This window comes from Mauremys reevesii, linkage group 1 (assembly GCF_016161935.1).
Source record: "Mauremys reevesii isolate NIE-2019 linkage group 1, ASM1616193v1, whole genome shotgun sequence".
Lineage (NCBI taxonomy): Eukaryota > Metazoa > Chordata > Testudines > Geoemydidae > Mauremys > Mauremys reevesii.
Window position 1 is genome coordinate 228,265,752 of NC_052623.1, and position 20,058 is coordinate 228,285,809.

The window sequence follows — 20,058 nt, forward strand, 5'->3', positions numbered from 1 at the left end:
CCCTCCCGGCCAATGAGCTTGGCGTAGACTAGCAGGGAGGGAGGAGGAAAGGGATCGTGCTCCAGTGAGAGCTCAGCAAGAAAGGCCCAGGTCCCCCACTAGAGCACAGCAGAGCAGAGCAGAGCAGAGCAGGCTGGAGAATGTGTGTATGGATCTGACTACTTTTCCCATGCTCTTCCATTTGAGCTAACTTCCCCAAGCTGTCTCCAGCCTCCCAGTCAGCGCAAGGGAGGAGGGCCGGGAGGAAGAGGTTTGTGCTGGGCAAGGGCTGGCTTTTGGGAGGCCAAGCGGGGAGAGGGATGGAGGCCACTGGAGGAGCTGAGCCGTCTGACTGTCCATGGCTTCTAAAGAAGGGCAAGAGAAGGTCCGTCGCTCCCTTGTCGCTGGAGAATGCGGGCATTGATCCGCTGCCTCTCGCATGCGAAGCGGCGCTCTACCACTTGAGCTAATTCCCTGCCTTGGCAGTGAGGGCTTGATCCAGCCATTCGATAACGGAGGCCACACCGTCCGCGCGCCAGCCGGTGACTCCTTCCGAAAGGGTCAGGCAAGCAAGGGCTTCCCGTAGGCCGGCTAGCTCAGCTGGTTAGGCGTGGTGCTAATAACGCCAAGGTCATGGGTTCAAGCCCCATGCTGGCCACTCCGTGGGTGGGATGGAGAGGGTGGCTTCTGCTCTTTTGGCTGACTGCTAGGGTGGCAGAGGCCAAAACCAGGTGGGCTGGCAGCAGCCAAGAGCCCTGCTGGGCGAAGAGACTGGCCGGCTGGGCAGGACCAGGCTCGGACGCCTCCTTTCCTCCCCTCCCTGGGCTCCTCGCTCGACCTGCTGCCTGAAAGGGACTTGGGCCCGGGAGGAGAAGGGTGAGCCTGGCCGGCTGCCTTCCAGGCTCCTAGGAGGCGAGGCTTGAGCTGCCCGCCCGGGAAGCCAAAATCGCACGCCTGCCGGCTCGCCCCATTGTCCGCAGGGGTTGACCTGATGGCCCAATTCTTGCCGGCCGCCAGCTCCACCCAAATGTACCGAGACCGGATCCGCTCCCCAGCCCAAGCCACAGAGAAAGGCTTAATACTCGGCAACCCCAACCTAGGCGAGAGGCCGCGCCGCCTGCGCAGGGTGACCTTTGGGACTTCCCTGGACCCCATCCTCCCACCGCCCACAGACAGACCCCCCAAGCCCACACTCGAGCCCACACCTCAGACAGGAAGGAGCAGGACCACCACTCCGCCCAGGGGCACCACCACTCTAAGTCAGCTTCACTTGCTTTGTCTTCTACCCCTTTCCTCCCAAATTATGCGCGCCTCACGGGAGCTGGCCCTGGGAAGACCCAGGGAAGAGGCAGGCACGGCACTCTGACTAGCGGCAGCCAAACGCCCGTACCGAGAGTTTAGCACAGGCTCTTGAGGCACTGGAGGAAACCCATGCAGACGCACTGACCGAGCTAAGCGTTACGGCCAAGGGCCCTACCTGTGCAGAAAGCCAACTTTCTTGGGAAAATGACTCCTCTTTGGCTCCTTCCAAACTTCCAAATGCCTCCAAATGGGAAAACACACACACACACAAATACCCAAACGGGCCTAACGCTGGGGCCAGTCGAAAAAGAAAAGAAAGGAAAAGAGTTCTAAATGGCCACCCTGCCAGAATTGTACAGCCCATAAGTGAAACCCGTGGCAGGGACATTACACAGAAAAGGGCAATGGAAAGCTGCCCAAATTGAGATGATGTGGAAAGCTACAGCCCCATCGCTACTCCTACTAGGCACACTTCTTGCAACCGCTGATGTTCGTCCGGGTGCTTTTGCATCAAGCCCACACCAGGAAGACCTTGAAGCTTCCGTGGCTTGCCTAGTTCAGCTGGTCAGAGTGTGGCACTCCTGGAGGAAAGATGATGCAGAGGAGCCCCTGGGTGGCTGTGGGCCTGGGAGGATGCCTTTTGATTTTCGGCCTGACCGCTCCGGGCAGCAAGGCCAAAAGTCAGATGGCCGGCTCTCCCACCCACCACGCTCATCAGGACCCCTTAGTCGACAGGCTTGGAGAGCGGGCATCGCCCCCACTACCTCTCGCATGCAATGCGGCGCTCTACAGCAGGCTTATTCCCCACGGCTGGCCTGACTCTCAGGCACCGGGCAAAAAGCCAAGGGCTCTGTGGCCTTAAGCAGAACGCAGCCTGAGATTGGGTGGGGTGGGGGCTACCCAGAGCTGGGAAGGGGTCCGAGTCCCAGCCACGCGCCTCGGCACAAACACCAACGCTCCCTCCCTGGGTGTGTCTGGGCTGAGAGTCAGCCCCTGAAACAAGAACCAAACAACAGAACACAAATCACGGATAGATCCCATGATTATAGCCTGCACTGGCCATACCCTCAGAAGCACCTGGCATCGGCCTCTGTCAGAAGGCGTGATACTGGCCTAGATGGACCATTGGTCTCACCCAGGAGGGCCGTTCTTATCTTCACCACTTTCCTCTCACCCAAGCAAAGCCAGGAGCAGGCCCAGCTCAGCAACTCGAGCAGGCTCCCTGGCCCAGCATATAGCCAAACCACCCTGCCTCCGCCAGGAGAGACCCCCACCGACTCCCTCTTCCAGACCAACGCAGCCCTTCCCGCTTTGGCTGTCTCCAAGCTGTCTGCGTGCTCTGCTCTGCTCTGCTCTGCTCCACGGCTGCCATGCTGCTTGAGATGAGGAGGCTGCGTGGTCTCACGGTCTCAGCTGAGCTGGTATCACGTGCCACCCGCCCATCTCCTCCTTCCCTTCATGGACCCCTGGGATGTGAGTAATTCTGTATTTGAGTGGCTCTCCCTCCCGGCCAATGAGCTTGGCGTAGACTAGCAGGGAGGGAGGAGGAAAGGGATCGTGCTCCAGTGAGAGCTCAGCAAGAAAGGCCCAGGTCCCCCACTAGAGCACAGCAGAGCAGAGCAGAGCAGAGCAGGCTGGAGAATGTGTGTATGGATCTGACTACTTTTCCCATGCTCTTCCATTTGAGCTAACTTCCCCAAGCTGTCTCCAGCCTCCCAGTCAGCGCAAGGGGGAGGAGGGCCGGGGAGGAAGAGGTTTGTGCTGGGCAAGGGCTGGCTTTTTGGGAGGCCAAGCGGGGAGAGGGATGGAGGCCACTGGAGGAGCTGAGCCGTCTGACTGTCCATGGCTTCTAAAAGAAGGGCAAGAGAAGGTCCCGTCGCTCCCTTGTCGCTGGAGAATGCGGGCATTGATCCCGCTGCCTCTCGCATGCGAAGCGAGCGCTCTACCACTTGAGCTAATTCCCCTGCCTTGGCGGTGAGGAGCTTGATCCAGCCATTCGATAACGGAGGCCACACCGTCCGCGCGCCAGCCGGTGACTCCTTCCGAAAGGGTCAGGCAAGCAAGGGCTTCCCGTAGGCCGGCTAGCTCAGCTGGTTAGAGCGTGGTGCTAATAACGCCAAGGTCATGGGTTCAAGCCCCATGCTGGCCACTCCGTGGGTGGGATGGAGAGGGTGGCTTCTGCTCTTTTGGCTGACTGCTAGGGGTGGCAGAGGCCAAAACCAGGTGGGCTGGCAGCAGCCAAGAGCCCTGCTGGGCGAAGAGACTGGCCGGCGCTGGGCAGGACCAGGCTCCGGACGCCTCCTTTCCTCCCCTCCCTGGGCTCCTCGCTCGACCTGCTGCCTGAAAGGGACTTGGGCCCGGGGAGGAGAAGGGTGAGCCTGGCCGGCTGCCTTCCAGGCTCCTAGGAGACGAGGCTTGAGCTGCCCGCCCGGGAAGCCAAAATCGCACGCCTGCCGGCTCGCCCCATTGTCCGCGGGGTTGACCTGATGGCCCGAATTCTTGCCGGCCGCCAGCTCCACCCAAATGTACCGAGACCGGATCCGCTCCCCAGCCCAAGCCACAGAGAAAGGCTTAATACTCGGCAACCCCAACCTAGGCGAGAGGCCGCCGCCGCCTGCGCAGGGTGACCTTTGGGACTTCCTGGACCCCATCCTCCCACCGCCCACAGACAGACCCCCAAGCCCACACTCGAGCCCACACCTCAGACAGGAAGGAGCAGGACCACCACTCCGCCCAGGGCACCACCACTCTAAGTCAGCTTCACTTGCTTTCTCTTCTACCCCTTTCCTCCCAAATTATGCGCCTCACGGGAGCCGGCCCTGGGAAGACCCAGGAAGGCGAGGCACGGCACTCTGACTAGCGGCAGCCAAACGCCCGTACCGAGAGTTTAGCACAGGCTCTTGAGGCACTGGAGGAAACCCATGCAGACGCACTGACCGAGCTAAGCGTTACGGCCAAGGGCCCTACCTGTGCAGAAAGCCAACTTTCTTGGGAAAATGACTCCTCTTTCGGCTCCCCTTCCAAACTTCCAAATGCCTCCAAATGGGAAAACACACACACACACAAACACCCAAACGGGCCTAACGCTGGGGCCAGTCGAAAAAGAAAAGAAAGGAAAAGAGTTCTAAATGGCCACCCTGCCAGAATTGTACAGCCCATAAGTGAAACCCGTGGCAGGGACATTACACAGAAAAGGGCAATGGAAAGCTGCCCAAATTGAGATGATGTGAAAGCTACAGCCCCATCGCTACTCCTACTAGGCACACTTCTTGCAACCGCTGATGAGCGTCCGGGTGCTTTTCGCATCAAGCCCACACCAGGGAAGACCTTGAGAAGCTTCCGTGGCTTGCCTAGTTCAGCTGGTCAGAGTGTGGCACTCCTGGAGGCAAGATGATGCAGAGGAGCCCCTGGGTGGCTGTGGGCCTGGGGAGGATGCCTTTTGATTTTTCGGCCTGACCGCTACGGGCAGCAAGGCCAAAAGTCAGATGGCCGGCTCTCCCACCCACCACGCTCATCAGGACCCCTTAGTCGACAGGCTTGGAGAACGCGGGCATCGCCCCCCACTACCTCTCGCATGCAATGCGAGCGCTCTACCGCTTGAGCTTATTCCCCACGGCTGGCCTGACTCTCAGGCACCGGGCAAAAAAAGCCAAGGGCTCTGTGGCCTTAAGCAGAACGCAGCCTGAGATTGGGTGGGGTGGGGGGAGCTACCCAGAGCTGGGGAAGGGGGTCCGAGTCCCAGCCACGCGCCTCGGCACAAACACCAACGCTCCCTCCCTGGAGTGTGTCTGGGCTGAGAGTCAGCCCCTGAAACAAGCACCAAACATCAGAAGACAACGCAGGGATAGATCACTTGATGATTGCCTGCTCTGGCCATTGCCTCTGAAGCACCTGGCATCGGCCTCTGTCAGAAGACGTGATACTGGCCTAGATGGACCATTGGTCTCACCCAGGAGGGCCGTTCTTATCTTCACCACTTTCCTCTAACCCAAGCAAAGCCAGGAGCAGGCCCAGCTCAGCAACTCGAGCAGGCTCCCTGGCCCAGCATATAGCCAAACCACCCTGCCTCCGCCAGGAGACACCCACCGACTCCCTCTTCCAGACCAACGCAGCCCTTCCCCGCTTTGGCTGTCTCCAAGCTGTCTGCGTGCTCTGCTCTGCTCTGCTCTGCTCCACGGCTGCCATGCTGCTTGAGATGAGGAGGCTGCGTGGTCTCACGGTCTCAGCTGAGCTGGTATCACGTGCCACCCCGCCCATCTCCTCCTTCCCTTCATGGACCCCTGGGATGTGAGTAATTCTGTATTTGAGTGGCTCTCCCTCCCGGCCAATGAGCTTGGCGTAGACTAGCAGGGAGGGAGGAGGAAAGGGATCGTGCTCCAGTGAGAGCTCAGCAAGAAAGGCCCAGGTCCCCCACTAGAGCACAGCAGAGCAGAGCAGAGCAGAGCAGGCTGGAGAATGTGTGTATGGATCTGACTACTTTTCCCATGCTCTTCCATTTGAGCTAACTTCCCCAAGCTGTCTCCAGCCTCCCAGTCAGCGCAAGGAGGAGGGCCGGGAGGAAGAGGTTTGTGCTGGGCAAGGGCTGGCTTTTGGGAGGCCAAGCGGGAGAGGGATGGAGGCCACTGGAGGAGCTGAGCCGTCTGACTGTCCATGGCTTCTAAAGAAGGGCAAGAGAAGGTCCGTCGCTCCTTGTGGCTGGAGAATGCAGGCATTGATCCGCTGCCTCTCGCATGCGGCGGCGCTCTACCACTTGAGCTAATTCCCTGCCTTGGCGGTGAGGGCTTGATCCAGCCATTCGATAACGGAGGCCACACCGTCCAGCGCGCCAGCCGGTGACTCCTTCCGAAGGGTCAGGCAAGCAAGGGCTTCCCGTGGGCCGGCTAGCTCAGCTGGTTAGGCGTGGTGCTAATAACGCCAAGGTCATGGGTTCAAGCCCCATGCTGGCCACTCCGTGGGTGGGATGGAGAGGTGGCTTCTGCTCTTTTGGCTGACTGCTAGGGGTGGCAGAGGCCAAAACCAGGTGGGCTGGCAGCAGCCAAGAGCCCTGCTGGGCGAAGAGACTGGCCGGCGCTGGGCAGGACCAGGCTCCGGACGCCTCCTTTCCTCCCCTCCCTGGGCTCCTCGCTCGACCTGCTGCCTGAAAGGGACTTGGGCCCGGGGAGGAGAAGGGTGAGCCTGGCCGGCTGCCTTCCAGGCTCCTAGGAGACGAGGCTTGAGCTGCCCGCCCGGGAAGCCAAAATCGCACGCCTGCCGGCTCGCCCCCATTGTCCGCTGGGGGTTGACCTGATGGCCCGAATTCTTGCCGGCCGCCAGCTCCACCCAAATGTACCGAGACCGGATCCGCTCCCAGCCCAAGCCACAGAGAAAGGCTTAATACTCGGCAACCCCAACCTAGGCGAGAGGCCGCACGCCGCCTGCGCAGGGTGACCTTTGGGACTTCCCTGGACCCCATCCTCCCACCGCCCACAGACAGACCCCCAAGCCCACACTCGAGCCCACACCTCAGACAGGAAGGAGCAGGACCACCACTCCGCCCAGGGCACCACCACTCTAAGTCAGCTTCACTTGCTTTCTCTTCTACCCCTTTCCTCCCAAATTATACGCGCCTCACGGGAGCCGGCCCTGGGAAGACCCAGGAAGGCGCAGGCACGGCACTCTGACTAGCGGCAGCCAAACGCCCGTACCGAGAGTTTAGCACAGGCTCTTGAGGCACTGGAGGAAACCCATGCAGACGCACTGACCGAGCTAAGCGTTACGGCCCAGGGCCCTACCTGTGCAGAAAGCCAACTTTCTTGGGAAAATGACTCCTCTTTCGGCTCCTTCCAAACTTCCAAATGCCTCCAAAAGGGAAAACACCCACACACACAAACACCCAAGCAGACTAACGCTGGGGCCAGTCGAAAAAGAAAAGAAAGGAAAAGAGTTCTAAATGGCCACCCTGCCAGAATTGTACAGCCCATAAGTGAAACCCGTGGCAGGGACATTACACAGAAAAGGGCAATGGAAAGCTGCCCAAATTGAGATGATGTGGAAAGCTACAGCCCCATCGCTACTCCTACTAGGCACACTTCTTGCAACCGCTGATGAACGTCCGGGTGCTTTTTGCATCCAAGCCCACACCAGGGGAAGACCTTGAGAAGCTTCCAGTGGCTTGCCTAGTTCAGCTGGTCAGAGTGTGGCACTCCTGGAGGAAAGATGATGCAGAGGAGCCCCTGGGTGGCTGTGGGCCTGGGGAGGATGCCTTTTGATTTTTCGGCCTGACCGCTCCGGGCAGCAAGGCCAAAAGTCAGATGGCCGGCTCTCCCACCCACCACGCTCATCAGGAGCCCTTAGTCGACAGGCTTGGAGAACGCGGGCATCGCCCCCCACTACCTCTCGCATGCAATGCGAGCGCTCCCCGCAGGCTTATTCCCCACGGCTGGCCTGACTCTCAGGCACCGGGCAAAAAAAGCCAAGGGCTCTGTGGCCTTAAGCAGAACGCAGCCTGAGATTGGGTGGGGTGGGGGGGGCTACCCAGAGCTGGGGAAGGGGGTCCGAGTCCCAGCCACGCGCCTCGGCACAAACACCAACGCTCCCTCCCTGGAGTGTGTCTGGGCTGAGAGTCAGCCCCTGAAACAAGCACCAAACATCAGAAGACAACGCAGGGATAGATCACTTGATGATTGCCTGCTCTGGCCATTGCCTCTGAAGCACCTGGCATCGGCCTCTGTCAGAAGACGTGATACTGGCCTAGATGGACCATTGGTCTCACCCAGGAGGGCCGTTCTTATCTTCACCACTTTCCTCTAACCCAAGCAAAGCCAGGAGCAGGCCCAGCTCAGCAACTCGAGCAGGCTCCCTGGCCCAGCATATAGCCAAACCACCCTGCCTCCGCCAGGAGAGACACCCACCGACTCCCTCTTCCAGACCAACGCAGCCCTTCCCCGCTTTGGCTGTCTCCAAGCTGTCTGCGTGCTCTGCTCTGCTCTGCTCTGCTCCACGGCTGCCATGCTGCTTGAGATGAGGAGGCTGCGTGGTCTCACGGTCTCAGCTGAGCTGGTATCACGTGCCACCCCGCCCATCTCCTCCTTCCCTTCATGGACCCCTGGGATGTGAGTAATTCTGTATTTGAGTGGCTCTCCCTCCCGGCCAATGAGCTTGGCGTAGACTAGCAGGGAGGGAGGAGGAAGGGATCGTGCTCCAGTGAGAGCTCAGCAAGAAAGGCCCAGGTCCCCCACTAGAGCACAGCAGAGCAGAGCAGAGCAGAGCAGGCTGGAGAATGTGTGTATGGATCTGACTACTTTTCCCATGCTCTTCCATTTGAGCTAACTTCCCCAAGCTGTCTCCAGCCTCCCAGTCAGCGCAAGGAGGAGGGCCGGGAGGAAGAGGTTTGTGCTGGGCAAGGGCTGGCTTTTTGGGAGGCCAAGCGGGGAGAGGGATGGAGGCCACTGGAGGAGCTGAGCCGTCTGACTGTCCATGGCTTCTAAAAGAAGGGCAAGAGAAGGTCCCGTCGCTCCCTTGTCGCTGGAGAATGCGGGCATTGATCCCGCTGCCTCTCGCATGCGAAGCGAGCGCTCTACCATGAGCTAATTCCCTGCCTTGGCAGTGAGGGCTTCATCCCGCCATTCGATAACGGAGGCCACACCGTCCGCGCGCCAGCCGGTGACGCCTTCCGAAAGGGTCAGGCAAGCAAGGGCTTCCCGTAGGCCGGCTAGCTCAGCTGGTTAGAGCGTGGTGCTAATAACGCCAAGGTCATGGGTTCAAGCCCCATGCTGGCCACTCCGTGGGTGGGATGGAGAGGGTGGCTTCTGCTCTTTTGGCTGACTGCTAGGGGTGGCAGAGGCCAAAACCAGGTGGGCTGGCAGCAGCCAAGAGCCCTGCTGGGCGAAGAGACTGGCCGGCGCTGGGCAGGACCAGGCTCCGGACGCCTCCTTTCCTCCCCTCCCTGGGCTCCTCGCTCGACCTGCTGCCTGAAAGGGACTTGGGCCCGGGGAGGAGGAAGGTGAGCCTGGCCGGCTGCCTTCCAGGCTCCTAGGAGGCGAGGCTTGAGCTGCCCGCCCGGGAAGCCAAAATCGCACGCCTGCCGGCTCGCCCCATTGTCCGCTGGGGTTGACCTGATGGCCCAATTCTTGCCGGCCGCCAGCTCCACCCAAATGTACCGAGACCGGATCCGCTCCCCAGCCCAAGCCACAGAGAAAGGCTTAATACTCGGCAACCCCAACCTAGGCGAGAGGCCGCACGCCGCCTGCGCAGGGTGACCTTTGGGACTTCCCTGGACCCCATCCTCCCACCGCCCACAGACAGACCCCCACACTCGAGCCCACACCTCAGACAGGAAGGAGCAGGACCACCACTCCGCCCAGGGGCACCACCACTCTAAGTCAGCTTCACTTGCTTTCTCTTCTACCCCTTTCCTCCCAAATTATGCGCGCCTCACGGGAGCCGGCCCTGGGAAGACCCAGGGAAGACGCAGGCACGGCACTCTGACTAGCGGCAGCCAAACGCCCGTACCGAGAGTTTAGCACAGGCTCTTGAGGCACTGGAGGAAACCCATGCAGACGCACTGACCGAGCTAAGCGTTACGGCCAAGGGCCCTACCTGTGCAGAAAGCCAACTTTCTTGGGAAAATGACTCCTCTTTCGGCTCCCCTTCCAAACTTCCAAATGCCTCCAAATGGGAAAACACACACACACACAAACACCCAAACGGGCCTAACGCTGGGGCCAGTCGAAAAAGAAAAGAAAGGAAAAGAGTTCTAAATGGCCACCCTGCCAGAATTGTACAGCCCATAAGTGAAACCCGTGGCAGGGACATTACACAGCAAAGGGCAATGGAATGCTGCCCAACTTGAGATGATGTGGAAAGCTACAGCCCCATCGCTACTCCTACTAGGCACACTTCTTGCAACCGCTGATGAACGTCCGGGTGCTTTCGCATCAAGCCCACACCAGGGAAGACCTTGAGAAGCTTCCGTGGCTTGCCTAGTTCAGCTGGTCAGAGTGTGGCACTCCTGGAGGAAAGATGATGCAGAGGAGCCCCTGGGTGGCTGTGGGCCTGGGAGGATGCCTTTTGATTTTTCGGCCTGACCGCTCACGGGCAGCAAGGCCAAAGTCAGATGGCGGCTCTCCCACCCACCACGCTCATCAGGACCCCTTAGTCGACAGGCTTGGAGAGCGGGCATCGCCCCCACTACCTCTCGCATGCAATGCGGCGCTCTACCGCAGGCTTATTCCCCACGGCTGGCCTGACTCTCAGGCACCGGGCAAAAAAAGCCAAGGGCTCTGTGGCCTTAAGCAGAACGCAGCCTGAGATTGGGTGGGGTGGGGGGGGCTACCCAGAGCTGGGGAAGGGGTCGAGTCCCAGCCACGCGCCTCGGCACAAACACCAACGCTCCTCCCTGGGTGTGTCTGGGCTGAGAGTCAGCCCCTGAAACAAGCACCAAACATCAGAAGACAACGCAGGGATAGATCACTTGATGATTGCCTGCTCTGGCCATTGCCTCTGAAGCACCTGGCATCGGCCTCTGTCAGAAGACGTGATACTGGCCTAGATGGACCATTGGTCTCACCCAGGAGGGCCGTTCTTATCTTCACCACTTTCCTCTAACCCAAGCAAAGCCAGGAGCAGGCCCAGCTCAGCAACTCGAGCAGGCTCCCTGGCCCAGCATATAGCCAAACCACCCTGCCTCCGCCAGGAGAGACACCCACCGACTCCCTCTTCCAGACCAACGCAGCCCTTCCCCGCTTTGGCTGTCTCCAAGCTGTCTGCGTGCTCTGCTCTGCTCTGCTCTGCTCCACGGCTGCCATGCTGCTTGAGATGAGGAGGCTGCGTGGTCTCACGGTCTCAGCTGAGCTGGTATCACGTGCCACCCCGCCCATCTCCTCCTTCCCTTCATGGACCCCTGGGATGTGAGTAATTCTGTATTTGAGTGGCTCTCCCTCCCGGCCAATGAGCTTGGCGTAGACTAGCAGGGAGGGAGGAGGAAAGGGATCGTGCTCCAGTGAGAGCTCAGCAAGAAAGGCCCAGGTCCCCCACTAGAGCACAGCAGAGCAGAGCAGAGCAGAGCAGGCTGGAGAATGTGTGTATGGATCTGACTACTTTTCCCATGCTCTTCCATTTGAGCTAACTTCCCCAAGCTGTCTCCAGCCTCCCAGTCAGCGCAAGGGGGAGGAGGGCCGGGGAGGAAGAGGTTTGTGCTGGGCAAGGGCTGGCTTTTTGGGAGGCCAAGCGGGGAGAGGGATGGAGGCCACTGGAGGAGCTGAGCCGTCTGACTGTCCATGGCTTCTAAAAGAAGGGCAAGAGAAGGTCCCGTCGCTCCCTTGTGGCTGGAGAATGCAGGCATTGATCCCGCTGCCTCTCGCATGCGAAGCGAACGCTCTACCACTTGAGCTAATTCCCCTGCCTTGGCGGTGAGGGGCTTCATCCAGCCATTCGATAACGGAGGCCACACCGTCCGCGCGCCAGCCGGTGACTCCCTCCGAAAGGGTCAGGCAAGCAAGGGCTTCCCGTAGGCCGGCTAGCTCAGCTGGTTAGAGCGTGGTGCTAATAACGCCAAGGTCATGGGTTCAAGCCCCATGCTGGCCACTCCGTGGGTGGGATGGAGAGGGTGGCTTCTGCTCTTTTGGCTGACTGCTAGGGGTGGCAGAGGCCAAAACCAGGTGGGCTGGCAGCAGCCAAGAGCCCTGCTGGGCGAAGAGACTGGCCGGCGCTGGGCAGGACCAGGCTCCGGACGCCTCCTTTCCTCCCCTCCCTGGGCTCCTCGCTCGACCTGCTGCCTGAAAGGGACTTGGGCCCGGGGAGGAGAAGGGTGAGCCTGGCCGGCTGCCTTCCAGGCTCCTAGGAGACGAGGCTTGAGCTGCCCGCTCGGGAAACCAAAATCGCACGCCTGCCGGCTCGCCCCCATTGTCCGCTGGGGGTTGACCTGATGGCCCGAATTCTTGCCGGCCGCCAGCTCCACCCAAATGTACCCGAGACCGGATCCCGCTCCCCAGCCCAAGCCACAGAGAAAGGCTTAATACTCGGCAACCCCAACCTAGGCGAGAGGCTTCGCACGCCGCCTGCGCAGGGTGACCTTTGGGACTTCCCTGGACCCCATCCTCCCACCGCCCACAGACAGACCCCCCAAGCCCACACTCGAGCCCACACCTCAGACAGGAAGGAGCAGGACCACCACTCCGCCCAGGGGCACCACCACTCTAAGTCAGCTTCACTTGCTTTGTCTTCTACCCCTTTCCTCCCAAATTATGCGCGCCTCACGGGAGCCGGCCCTGGGAAGACCCAGGGAAGACGCAGGCACGGCACTCTGACTAGCGGCAGCCAAACGCCCGTACCGAGAGTTTAGCACAGGCTCTTGAGGCACTGGAGGAAACCCATGCAGACGCACTGACCGAGCTAAGCGTTACGGCCAAGGGCCCTACCTGTGCAGAAAGCCAACTTTCTTGGGAAAATGACTCCTCTTTCGGCTCCCCTTCCAAACTTCCAAATGCCTCCAAATGGGAAAACACACACACACACAAACACCCAAACGGGCCTAACGCTGGGGCCAGTCGAAAAAGAAAAGAAAGGAAAAGAGTTCTAAATGGCCACCCTGCCAGAATTGTACAGCCCAGCATTTGAAACCCTTGGCATGTACATTACACTGAAAAGGGCAATGGAAAGCTTCCCAAATTGAGATGATGTGGAAAGCTACAGCCCCATCGCTACTCCTACTAGGCACACTTCTTGCAACCGCTGATGAACGTCCGGGTGCTTTGCATCAAGCCCACACCAGGGAAGACCTTGAGAAGCTTCCAGTGGCTTGCCTAGTTCAGCTGGTCAGAGTGTGGCACTCCTGGAGGAAAGATGATGCAGAGGAGCCCTGGGTGGCTGTGGGCCTGGGAGGATGCCTTTTGATTTTTCGGCCTGACCGCTACGGGCAGCAAGGCCAAAAGTCAGATGGCCGGCTCTCCCACCCACCACGCTCATCAGGACCCCTTAGTCGACAGGCTTGGAGAACGCGGGCATCGCCCCCCACTACCTCTCGCATGCAATGCGAGCGCTCTACCGCAGAGCTTATTCCCCACGGCTGGCCTGACTCTCAGGCACCGGGCAAAAAGCCAAGGGCTCTGTGGCCTTAAGCAGAACGCAGCCTGAGATTGGGTGGGGTGGGGGCTACCCAGAGCTGGGAAGGGGTCCGAGTCCCAGCCACGCCTCGGCACAAACACCAACGCTCCTCCCTGGGTGTGTCTGGGCTGAGAGTCAGCCCCTGAAACAAGCACCAAACATCAGAAGACAACGCAGGGATAGATCACTTGATGATTGCCTGCTCTGGCCATTGCCTCTGAAGCACCTGGCATCGGCCTCTGTCAGAAGGCGTGATACTGGCCTAGATGGACCATTGGTCTCACCCAGGAGGGCCGTTCTTATCTTCACCACTTTCCTCTAACCCAAGCAAAGCCAGGAGCAGGCCCAGCTCAGCAACTCGAGCAGGCTCCTGGCCCAGCATATAGCCAAACCACCCTGCCTCCGCCAGGGAGACACCCACCGACTCCCTCTTCCAGACCAACGCAGCCCTTCCCGCTTTGGCTGTCTCCAAGCTGTCTGCGTGCTCTGCTCTGCTCTGCTCTGCTCCACGGCTGCCATGCTGCTTGAGATGAGGAGGCTGCGTGGTCTCACGGTCTCAGCTGAGCTGGTATCACGTGCCACCCGCCCATCTCCTCCTTCCCTTCATGGACCCCTGGGATGTGAGTAATTCTGTATTTGAGTGGCTCTCCTCCCGGCCAATGAGCTTGGCGTGAACTAGCAGGGAGGGAGGAGGAAAGGGATCGTGCTCCAGTGAGAGCTCAGCAAGAAAGGCCCAGGTCCCCCACTAGAGCACAGCAGAGCAGAGCAGAGCAGAGCAGGCTGGAGAATGTGTGTATGGATCTGACTACTTTTCCCATGCTCTTCCATTTGAGCTAACTTCCCCAAGCTGTCTCAGCCTCCCAGTCAGCGCAAGGAGGAGGGCCGGGGAGGAAGAGGTTTGTGCTGGGCAAGGGCTGGCTTTTTGGGAGGCCAAGCGGGGAGAGGGATGGAGGCCACTGGAGGAGCTGAGCCGTCTGACTGTCCATGGCTTCTAAAAGAAGGGCAAGAGAAGGTCCCGTCGCTCCCTTGTGGCTGGAGAATGCAGGCATTGATCCCGCTGCCTCTCGCATGCGAAGCGAGCGCTCTACCACTTGAGCTAATTCCCCTGCCTTGGCGGTGAGGGGCTTCATCCAGCCATTCGATAACGGAGGCCACACCGTCCGCGCGCCAGCCGGTGACTCCCTCCGAAAGGGTCAGGCAAGCAAGGGCTTCCCGTAGGCCGGCTAGCTCAGCTGGTTAGAGCGTGGTGCTAATAACGCCAAGGTCATGGGTTCAAGCCCCATGCTGGCCACTCCGTGGGTGGGATGGAGAGGGTGGCTTCTGCTCTTTTGGCTGACTGCTAGGGGTGGCAGAGGCCAAAACCAGGTGGGCTGGCAGCAGCCAAGAGCCCTGCTGGGCGAAGAGACTGGCCGGCGCTGGGCAGGACCAGGCTCCGGACGCCTCCTTTCCTCCCCTCCCTGGGCTCCTCGCTCGACCTGCTGCCTGAAAGGGACTTGGGCCCGGGGAGGAGAAGGGTGAGCCTGGCCGGCTGCCTTCCAGGCTCCTAGGAGACGAGGCTTGAGCTGCCCGCCCGGGAAGCCAAAATCGCCGCCTGCCGGCTCGCCCCCATTGTCCGCAGGGGGTTGACCTGATGGCCCGAATTCTTGCCGGCCGCCAGCTCCACCCAAATGTACCCGAGACCGGATCCCGCTCCCCAGCCCAAGCCACAGAGAAAGGCTTAATACTCGGCAACCCCAACCTAGGCGAGAGGCTTCGCACGCCGCCTGCGCAGGGTGACCTTTGGGACTTCCCTGGACCCCATCCTCCCACCGCCCACAGACAGACCCCCCAAGCCCACACTCGAGCCCACACCTCAGACAGGAAGGAGCAGGACCACCACTCCGCCCAGGGGCACCACCACTCTAAGTCAGCTTCACTTGCTTTCTCTTCTACCCCTTTCCTCCCAAATTATGCGCGCCTCACGGGAGCCGGCCCTGGGAAGACCCAGGGAAGACGCAGGCACGGCACTCTGACTAGCGGCAGCCAGCGCCCGTACCGAGAGTTTAGCACAGGCTCTTGAGGCACTGGAGGAAACCCATGCAGACGCACTGACCGAGCTAAGCGTTACGGCCAAGGGCCCTACCTGTGCAGAAAGCCAACTTTCTTGGGAAAATGACTCCTCTTTCGGCTCCCCTTCCAAACTTCCAAATGCCTCCAAATGGGAAAACACACACACACAAACACCCAAACGGGCCTAACGCTGGGGCCAGTCGAAAAAGAAAAGAAAGGAAAAGAGTTCTAAATGGCCACCCTGCCAGAATTGTACAGCCCATAAGTGAAACCCGTGGCAGGGACATTACACAGAAAAGGGCAATGGAAAGCTGCCCAAATTGAGATGAGGTGGATAGCTACAGGCCCATCGCTACTCCTACTATGCACACTTCTTGCAACCGCTGATGAGCGTCCGGTGCTTTGCATCAAGCCCACACCAGGGGAAGACCTTGAGAAGCTTCCAGTGGCTTGCCTAGTTCAGCCGGTCAGAGTGTGGCACTCCTGGAGGAAAGATGATGCAGAGGAGCCCCTGGGTGGCTGTGGGCCTGGGGAGGATGCCTTTTGATTTTTCGGCCTGACCGCTACGGGCAGCAAGGCCAAAGTCAGATGGCCGGCTCTCCCACCCACCACGCTCATCAGGAGCCCTTAGTCGACAGGCTTGGAGAACGCGGGCATCGCCCCCCACTACCTCTCGCATGCAATGCGAGCGCTCTACCGCTTGAGCTTATTCCCCACGGCTGGCCTGACTCTCAGGCACCGGGCAAAAAAAGCCAAGGGCTCTGTGGCCTTAAGCAGAACGCAGCCTGAGATTGGGTGGGGTGGGGGGGGCTACCCAGAGCTGGGAAGGGGTCCGAGTCCCAGCCACGCCTCGGCACAAACACCAACGCTCCCTCCCTGGAGTGTGTCTGGGCTGAGAGTCAGCCCCTGAAACAAGCACCAAACATCAGAAGACAACGCAGGGATAGATCACTTGATGATTGCCTGCTCTGGCCATTGCCTCTGAAGCACCTGGCATCGGCCTCTGTCAGAAGACGTGATACTGGCCTAGATGGACCATTGGTCTCACCCAGGAGGGCCGTTCTTATCTTCACCACTTTCCTCTAACCCAAGCAAAGCCAGGAGCAGGCCCAGCTCAGCAACTCGAGCAGGCTCCCTGGCCCAGCATATAGCCAAACCACCCTGCCTCCGCCAGGGAGACACCCACCGACTCCTCTTCCAGACCAACGCAGCCCTTCCCGCTTTGGCTGTCTCCAAGCTGTCTGCGTGCTCTGCTCTGCTCTGCTCTGCTCTGCTCCACGGCTGCCATGCTGCTTGAGATGAGGAGGCTGCGTGGTCTCACGGTCTCAGCTGAGCTGGTATCACGTGCCACCCGCCCATCTCCTCCTTCCCTTCATGGACCCCTGGGATGTGAGTAATTCTGTATTTGAGTGGCTCTCCTCCCGGCCAATGAGCTTGGCGTAGACTAGCAGGGAGGGAGGAGGAAAGGATCGTGCTCCAGTGAGAGCTCAGCAAGAAAGGCCCAGGTCCCCCACTAGAGCACAGCAGAGCAGAGCAGAGCAGAGCAGGCTGGAGAATGTGTGTATGGATCTGACTACTTTTCCCATGCTCTTCCATTTGAGCTAACTTCCCCAAGCTGTCTCCAGCCTCCCAGTCAGCGCAGGGGGAGGAGGGCCGTGGAGTAAGAGGTTTGTGCTGGGCAAGGGCTGGCTTTTTGGGAGGCCAAGCGGGGAGAGGGATGGAGGCCACTGGAGGAGCTGAGCCGTCTGACTGTCCATGGCTTCTAAAAGAAGGGCAAGAGAAGGTCCCGTCGCTCCCTTGTCGCTGGAGAATGCAGGCATTGATCCCGCTGCCTCTCGCATGCGAAGCGAGCGCTCTACCACTTGAGCTAATTCCCCTGCCATGGCAGTGAGGGACTTGATCCAGCCATTCGATAACGGAGGCCACACCGTCTGCGCGCCAGCCGGTGACGCCTTCCGAAAGGGTCAGGCAAGCAAGGGCTTCCCGTAGGCCGGCTAGCTCAGCTGGTTAGAGCGTGGTGCTAATAACGCCAAGGTCATGGGTTCAAGCCCCATGCTGGCCACTCCGTGGGTGGGATGGAGAGGGTGGCTTCTGCTCTTTTGGCTGACTGCTAGGGGTGGCAGAGGCCAAAACCAGGTGGGCTGGCAGCAGCCAAGAGCCCTGCTGGGCGAAGAGACTGGCCGGCGCTGGGCAGGACCAGGCTCCGGACGCCTCCTTTCCTCCCCTCCCTGGGCTCCTCGCTCGACCTGCTGCCTGAAAGGGACTTGGGCCCGGGGAGGAGAAGGGTGAGCCTGGCCGGCTGCCTTCCAGGCTCCTAGGAGACGAGGCTTGAGCTGCCCGCCCGGGAAGCCAAAATCGCACGCCTGCCGGCTCGCCCCCATTGTCCGCAGGGGGTTGACCTGATGGCCCGAATTCTTGCCGGCCGCCAGCTCCACCCAAATGTACCCGAGACCGGATCCCGCTCCCCAGCCCAAGCCACAGAGAAAGGCTTAATACTCGGCAACCCCAACCTAGGCGAGAGGCTTTGCGCGCCGCCTGCGCAGGGTGACCTTTGGGACTTCCCTGGACCCCATCCTCCCACCGCCCACAGACAGACCCCCCAAGCCCACACTCGAGCCCACACCTCAGACAGGAAGGAGCAGGACCACCACTCCGCCCAGGGGCACCACCACTCTAAGTCAGCTTCACTTGCTTTCTCTTCTACCCCTTTCCTCCCAAATTATGCGCGCCTCACGGGAGCCGGCCCTGGGAAGACCCAGGGAAGACGCAGGCACGGCACTCTGACTAGCGGAAGCCAAACGCCCGTACCGAGAGTTTAGCACAGGCTCTTGAGGCACTGGAGGAAACCCATGCAGACGCACTGACCGAGCTAAGCGTTACGGCCAAGGGCCCTACCTGTGCAGTGTGCCAACTTTCTTGGGAAAATGACCATCTAGAACATGGGCTGCAAACCAAATGCCTGTAAATGGGAAAACACCAAATCCTAAGTAAAGGGGGTCATATAAGGTGTCTAAGACCAGGTTATGGGTTGCTGGTTATAATTATGCTGTCTGTATGTCTGTATCATTTTTAGTTAAAGTTATGAATGTTGGTTCTATGCTGTCAGTATTTCAAGTTTGTGCTGTGCTTCTGGGGGAAGCCTCCCAGACAAGCTGATGTTAGCCCGGCATAGCTGGATTGATGGCCCATTAAAGAGCCATCGGCTACACAATTGACCCATGGAGAGAAGGCAGACACGCCTTGTGACTCAGCAAAGTATGCAGGGACTGGCCCATGTGACTCTAGGCTCCATTTTGCTGTAAAATTCCACAGTGAAGACAAAGGGATTCTTACACCTGGAAAAGTCTATATAAGCCTAATGCCTCACCTCCATCTTGTCTTCAATCCTGCTTCTGACCTCTGGAGGGACTTTGCTACAAACTGAAGCTTTACACAGGGGACTGAACGACCCATCCCGGTGGGGGATGTATTCCAGAGACTTAATCTAAACCAGCAGTTTACTCCAGCACTGCTGCAAGCCTGAACTAAGAACTTTGCCATTACTGTATGTAATTGATTGCATTTAACCAATTCTACCTCTCTTCTCCACATTTTTCCCTTTGTAAATAAACCTTTAGATTTTAGATTCTAAAGGATTGGCAACAGCGTGATTTGTGGGTAAGATCTGATGTGTATATTGACCTGGGTCTGGGGCTTGGTCCTTTGGGATTGAGAGAACCTTTTTCTTTTATTGGGGTGTTGGTTTTCATAACCATTCATCCCCAGGACGAGTGCACTGGTGGTGATACTGGGAGACTGGAGTGTCTAAGGAAATTGCTTGTGTGACTTGTGGTTAGCCAGTGGGGTGAGACCAAAGTCCTTTTTGTCTGGCTGGTTTGGTTTGCCTTAGAGGTGAAAAAACCCCAGCCTAGGGCTGTGACTGCCCTGTTTAAGCAATTGGTCCTGATTTGGCACTCTCAGTTGGGTCCCGCCAGAATCACTCCGTCACATGCAGAAAGCCAACTTTCTTGGGAAAATGACTCCTCTTTCGGCTCCCCTTCCAAACTTCCAAATGCCTCCAAATGGGAAAACACACACACACACAAACACCCAAACGGGCCTAACGCTGGGGCCAGTCGAAAAAGAAAAGAAAGGAAAAGAGTTCTAAATGGCCACCCTGCCAGAATTGTACAGCCCCGCAAGTGAAACCCGTGGCAGGGACATTACACAGAAAAGGGCAATGGAAAGCTGCCCAAATTGAGATGATGTGGAAAGCTACAGCCCCATCGCTACTCCTACTAGGCACACTTCTTGCAACCGCTGATGAACGTCCGGGTGCTTTTCGCATCCAAGGCCACACCAGGGGAAGACCTTGACAAGCTTCCCGTGGCTTGCCTAGTTCAGCTGGTCAGAGTGTGGCACTCCTGGAGGCAAGATGATGCAGAGGAGCCCCTGGGTGGCTGTGTGCCTGGGGAGGATGCCTTTTGATTTTTCGGCCTCACCGCTACGGGCAGCAAGGCCAAAAGTCAGATGGCCGGCTCTCCCACCCACCACGCTCATCAGGAGCCCTTAGTCGACAGGCTTGGAGAACGCGGGCATCGCCCCACTACCTCGCATGCAATGCGAGCGCTCCGCAGGAGCTTATTCCCACGGCTGGCCTGACTCTCA

At 59.2% G+C, this 20,058-nt stretch overlaps 8 non-coding genes across 8 annotated transcripts; 7 read left to right on the top strand and 1 right to left on the bottom strand.

Moving 5' to 3' along the window:
* The first annotated feature begins 564 nt into the window (after positions 1-564).
* TRNAI-AAU lies at positions 565-637 on the top strand. The gene has a single exon. It is a non-coding gene; the product is annotated as a tRNA-Ile (tRNA).
* A 2,535-nt stretch (positions 638-3,172) lies between these two features.
* On the bottom strand, positions 3,173-3,245 carry TRNAA-CGC. The gene has a single exon. It is a non-coding gene; the product is annotated as a tRNA-Ala (tRNA).
* Positions 3,246-3,356: 111 nt separating this feature from the next.
* Positions 3,357-3,430, top strand: TRNAI-AAU. Its single transcript has one exon. It is a non-coding gene; the product is annotated as a tRNA-Ile (tRNA).
* A 2,725-nt stretch (positions 3,431-6,155) lies between these two features.
* Positions 6,156-6,228, top strand: TRNAI-AAU. Its single transcript has one exon. It is a non-coding gene; the product is annotated as a tRNA-Ile (tRNA).
* A 2,737-nt stretch (positions 6,229-8,965) lies between these two features.
* On the top strand, positions 8,966-9,039 carry TRNAI-AAU. The gene has a single exon. It is a non-coding gene; the product is annotated as a tRNA-Ile (tRNA).
* A 2,731-nt stretch (positions 9,040-11,770) lies between these two features.
* On the top strand, positions 11,771-11,844 carry TRNAI-AAU. The gene has a single exon. It is a non-coding gene; the product is annotated as a tRNA-Ile (tRNA).
* Positions 11,845-14,579: 2,735 nt separating this feature from the next.
* TRNAI-AAU lies at positions 14,580-14,653 on the top strand. The gene has a single exon. It is a non-coding gene; the product is annotated as a tRNA-Ile (tRNA).
* Positions 14,654-17,399: 2,746 nt separating this feature from the next.
* Positions 17,400-17,473, top strand: TRNAI-AAU. Its single transcript has one exon. It is a non-coding gene; the product is annotated as a tRNA-Ile (tRNA).
* Positions 17,474-20,058: the final 2,585 nt, after the last annotated feature.